Here is a 6,005-nt window from a genome sequence, read left to right as displayed (position 1 = left end):
CGACCGCAATTTTTGGTTTCATTAATGTATCATTTCAGAAAGTTTATACCCCGTTACAACAGAATAAAATCATTTACAGTTTTGCAAGGTCCCGCCTCCCTAAATGTAGCACGTAGATCAACCAGCATGCAGACAGGCGGTAAAAATATGAAAATTCCGAGAAAACCCCACCAAAAATAATGATTAAATTCCAGCTGTTATCACGGTTAAAATCACATCAAATATACACCTTCGTGTTCCAGGATACACATAGATTCATAAAAACGCTATAATACAACATTTCAGCGTCTAAAAGTAGCAAAAAAGACGGTAAAAAGACGACGTTGTTATACGGACCTTATCCGTATGAAAGCTGTTCGATACGTGCTGCCGTATCCGTATGCCGTATCACGTATAAGAAATACAAACACATTAATGACGTTACACACAAAATCCACACGGATACGCGATACGGACCAGGAAATTACGCTTGCCAAAAGTCTCTATGGTCATTATAAGGCGTCCCTACGGCATAAGGCACCCGACAGGTCACACGGTTTTGGGCACCCCCTCAATCAAGTTGTGGTGTTAATCGTGTGATCCATAATGAGACGTCTCACCATTTGGGGGCTGCCTCATATATAACGACTTGATTGGCGAGGCGCCCATAAAACCAAGTAGCCTAACATTGTACGGATACGGGCACGCCAGTCGTTGGCATCGTATTGCCTCCAATGTAAACCCCCCGCCCCCCCCCCCCCACACTACGGGACTGGGACTCGAAAAATACAAGGAGGACTCCGTGTGAAGTGAATGGTATCTGTCTCTTAGTTTGCTTTGAAAAAGTCATACTCGCACATCTTCTGTGGAGAGAACATCGTCTCGTCAGTTATTCTTCACTTGTATAGCCAATTCATTGACAATCAGTTTAAAGATTATTTACAAAAAAATCTTCTCCATCTTCCTCACCAGATATACTAAGCGATAACATGCTGTTTCGGAGGGAAGAGGGGTGGTGGTGGGGGGAGGGGTGAAGATAATATTATGATTTATTCTCAGCATATGGTATTAACAAGCTATAGGCTAATGCCATCATTAGTGTAAGGTAAAATGCTTTCATGGGCCTCTTTTTAATCCGACTGAATCCAATCTGGGGGTTTGCCTAAATATTTCATTTTAATACATTTTAAAAATGGATAAAGTGAAATTTTAGATATTGTTTAGAAAATGGCACTGACTGTAAATGGACACCATGTAATAAATATCCTCGACATTAGCATAAATAAACACATACTGAATCGTGCCAAACTATAATTCAAAGTGACAGATTAACCTTCTAGATGGAGAAAGAAATTGTCTTAAATATAAGAGGAATTCCATTAATTCGTGTATATGCAAACATTCAAACAAATCCGTAGATATATTCAAAACTATTTCTAAGAGAAGATCACGGTAAACACAAGCATGTCATTTTGTACAAAGCATAATCAAAATTTTTCGATGGGTGTATAAGGCGATAAATATTTATGGAAATAGGTCTCCGTTTATAATGAATGGCAAGGGTCTGACTTAGTTAGATATGACTTCAGAGGTCAATAATTCAGGCCCGGTGGAGTGGGGGGGGGGGGGTAGGGGGCTATAAAGGGGGGGGGGGTCATAATTTGGCCGCAAGTACCCTTTTCTACAGGTTATTGCACGCAAGTAACTATTCAGTTAGATACAGTGACGTAACTGGAAGAGACCTGATTTTAACATAGAAGTGAGACTTCTAGAAGTAAAAGTAAACTTTCAGAAGAAAAAACCCAGATATGCTTTATACTGATCCCTGGGTTAAGAACCCCCAGTTGTGAGGGTCGCGACTAGTTAACTTTACTGCAGAGCAGTCGAATATTTCATTCCATCTCATTTCCGTTGTGTCTATGACAGATCAGCTAATTAAATGAAATGAAATGAAATGGGGTTTAACGTCCTACTGTTCTGCTCCTAATCTGGGCTATGAAGACGGGCATACGCCATACAGTGTGCTATGAGGGAAATTTTGCCCGGGCAGCGGCGCTACGGCCTACTCTTATATCGAATTCCAACTTCCAAGGGATCTTTTACGTGCACGCCAATGTGTACACGGGACCTCGGTTTTCCGTCCCATCTCTGACAAAGGAAAAACCACGCCGGAAAATCGGAATGACCTTTCTCGGCCAATGCAGGGATCGAACACCCGACCACCGGGCTAGCGAGCCAACGTCTTACCAACTTAGCCACGTGATCCCCCTGGCTAATTAAAACACGGCGGGATATAATGTTTCCAACATTCTATTATTGCAGTGGTTAAAGCTCGACTACAATGAATGGGCTCATGCGTACCAAAGTGATCCTCAACACATAGTTTAATTTTTATCTCATGAATCGAACAAAAATTGTCGACTCTGGGAGGCCCACAAACTTCATTCATATTTCACGTTTTGCGTAAATGACATTTGGCATTAACTCTAGAACGCGCAAGGTCCGATGCGAACCAAACTTGAACTCACCCAACACTCGTCTTAAGTTTCATAGAAATCGGATAAAAATTGTTACAACCTTAGTATTACATACTTTTACCCTATTTGCGTAAAGGGGAGCGGCCATTTGACGGGAAGTTTCGGTCCGATTTTCCGGAAATTCGGACTCAACCTGCATATAATTATAATGTAACGGTGATATATTTGAACGATTTTGAAAACAAAAATTGCTACCTCTAGAGGATCCACAAGTTAAAAACGTGATTTTTCGTACAATCATAATCCAGATAAGCGCAAATCGGAAATAAATTCTGACCTCCCAGCCGTACCATAAGATAGAGCACGGTCGGGATAGTTCAAGGATGGCTGAAAAGGCTGATACAGATTTGTATGAAAAAATATAAAATTGCCGATAGGCTATTGCCAATGCGTATGGACCGTATTTCTTCAGGGTCCATGGTAACATCTAGAAGTTAGAGAATAATAATAATAATAATAATATCTTTATTTCGAAAGGGTGAACAAACTAGGTCCGATATGTATGGACGTTTCTGACACGTTGTGCCCTATATAACAAAAACAATAAAAATAACAAATATAACAACGGTTATCAATTGAAATATTGAAATGAACATTAAACATAATGGCTTACATATCGATCTTGCACCAATTATGTACCGTGTGGTACATGTATTACCGGTAGTATTAGTAAGATGATGATTTAGGTTTGAAACATATACTATTCAAAAAAAGTAGGGGATATTTGATTTTGGGGGCATAATACTAAAATATGCAAATGACTACGAAAAAAGTCACTATAGAACCTAACAGAAGAAACATTTCCAGTTACATGTGACGCCCAAACGCACCAATAGCTACCGCATGGAATGCAGGTGATGCTTGGGATCATCATGGGGGTCCAACCCAAGATTTGCACGACTCTGACTTTGAATGTTACAGTCATTGTGGCATTGAATTCCAGGGTGGAAACATCAGTTTAATTGTTTTAGTGACCAGAAAACAAATTTTGATATGCGTCGGCTTACCCAAAATGAAAGGTTACGTGCCCTTGGCATGCTACAGATCGGCACAACACAGGCGGTTGTGGCGCGGACGATGAATGTTTCTCAGTCTGTCATAAGCAGGCTATGGTCCAGATACCGTGATACACAATCTGTACAGGACAGACCACGCTCAGGTCGACCAAGGGCGACAACTCAAGCCCAGGATCGATTTATCCGTACCTTGGCCTTGAGAAATCGTGTCATCACAGCAAATCAGATCAGCGCTCGTCTTCAAACAGACACTGGTGTGAGAGTGAGTGGCCAGACGATTCGGAATCGACTGCATAGGGGTCACCTTCGCGCCCGACGTCCTCGCGTGATCCCTTGTTTGAGAGATCATCACATTCAGGCAAGACGTCGTTGGTGTAGGGATCGTCAACACACGGATAATCGACGCTGGAGCAATGTGATGTTTTCAGATGAGTCAAGGTTCACTGTTGATTTTTTGGACAGACGTAGGAGGGTGTGGCGTCGTCGAAACGAGCGCTTCCAAGACGTTAACGTCATCAGACATGATCGATTTGGGGGTGGTTCTGTTATGGTGTGGGGAGGCATCACTGTTGCTGGAAGAACGGCTTTACATGTTGTTGCAGGGCGTGTTACAGGCCAGTACTACCGGGACAACATCTTGGCAGTCCATGTTGTGCCGTTCGCACGACGTCATGGCCGCCGTTTCATCTTCCAGGATGACAACGCAAGATGTCACAGGGCCAGGATCGTTACAGGTTACCTCCAACAACAGAACATCACCACATTACCTTGGCCAGCACTGAGTCCCGACCTCTCCCCCATCGAGCATGTCTGGGACATGCTTGGACAGAGGTTACGTCAACGTCAACAACGTCCTGCCAATGTCCAAGAACTTGCTGCTGCGTTGCAACAGGAATGGGACAATCTGGACCAAAATGACCTTAGACGTCTCATTAGGAGTATGCCACGTCGGATCAATGCTTGTTTGGCAAACAGAGGAGGATTTACCCGTTACTGACTTGGTTGTGATGCTGTGGTAACTTTGCTGTTTGACCCCGGGTATCATTTTACCCTTATAATGGTCAGTCTGTGCCTTACTTAGTCTAACGATCATTTGGAATAAATCGATGAATGTGAACTTCATTTCATTTTGTCATTTGTTTCTTCGTCAGTTTCATTAGGTGACTTTAATAACACTTAAAAATCAAATATCCCCTACTTTTTTTTAATAGTATATTATTAGTAATAAGTCTTCGAAAAGAATAAACATTTCTGAAATTTGTTTTTATGGTTTCAGGTAAATCATTCCACGATTTTGCACCTTTATAACGCAAACTATTCTTAATAATATCTAAATTCGGTCTGAAGACGGTCAGTCGAGAATTAATACTGTTATAAGGAGTCTTATAATTCAATAATAGATTAGATAAATAAGTTGGACAAACATTGTTAAGTATTTTATATATGAAAATAAGTTTGTTTAACTTATGTCTTGACTCTATATTCAGCAGCTGGCATTTCCTTAGAAAAGGGGGCAAGTCAGTAGAATGTTCTTGATCAAAAATGAGTTTGAAGGCACGATTTTGTTGACGCTGAAGGAGTAAATATGCAGTTTTGCTACAGTTATCCCAAATTGGAGAGCAGTAATCTATATATGGCAAGAAATGTGACTTATAATATAGTAGCTGGAAGGATTTAGATAGATATGTTTTAATCCTTCGCAATTGAAATAGTTTCTGGTTTAAGGTTTTACTGATCATCTTAAAATGGTCATTCCAATTCAAATTTTGATCAGTATATACACCAAAGAGTTTAAAAGAGTTAACTACTTCAATTTTTTTACCTTCAATTTGAATATCAAGGGATTCTTTAATAAACTTTCTTTTCTGAGGCGTTGTTACAAGCATAGCTTTAGTTTTCATTATATTTATTATCATGGAATTATTAACACACCAATTTAGAACACTATTAGTATCTAACTGTAATTTAGTTCGAAGTTGGGATAACGTTGCAGCCGAAGTATAAACTGTAGTATCGTCTGCTAATAGATCACAGTTAGAAGACAAATTTAAAGGCAGATCATTAATGAAGATATTAAAAAGTAAGGGACCAAGGACAGATCCTTGTGGCACCCCATGTACGACTGGCTGAAATGAACAGGTGCATCCATTAACAGATGAACACTGATTTCTGTCAAAAAGATATGATTTAAAGGGGCTAAATCGCTAACATTTGGGACCTAGAAATTGACAAAAGTGAGTCGTAACGCATATAATAATGTAGTATGAATGTATATAAACTGATTTACATTCAATGGTATCCGTTTTTACTCCAATTTCAAATCAGTTATGTTCGGCGAAATAAGCCAGGAGTCTCAAGCGAGTGCAAATTTCTAGCGTCTGGTTATTCCTGTCTACATACGCCGTTTGATTTGGTGCAATGTGTCTAGCCTCGTCCCTCGAGTCTCTTGATACAACTGGGGCTGAAGCGCATT

Source organism: Patella vulgata, chromosome 3 (genome assembly GCF_932274485.2).
Source record: "Patella vulgata chromosome 3, xgPatVulg1.2, whole genome shotgun sequence".
In the NCBI taxonomy this organism is placed as follows: Eukaryota; Metazoa; Mollusca; class Gastropoda; family Patellidae; genus Patella; species Patella vulgata.
Note: the sequence above shows the minus strand (reverse complement) of the source record.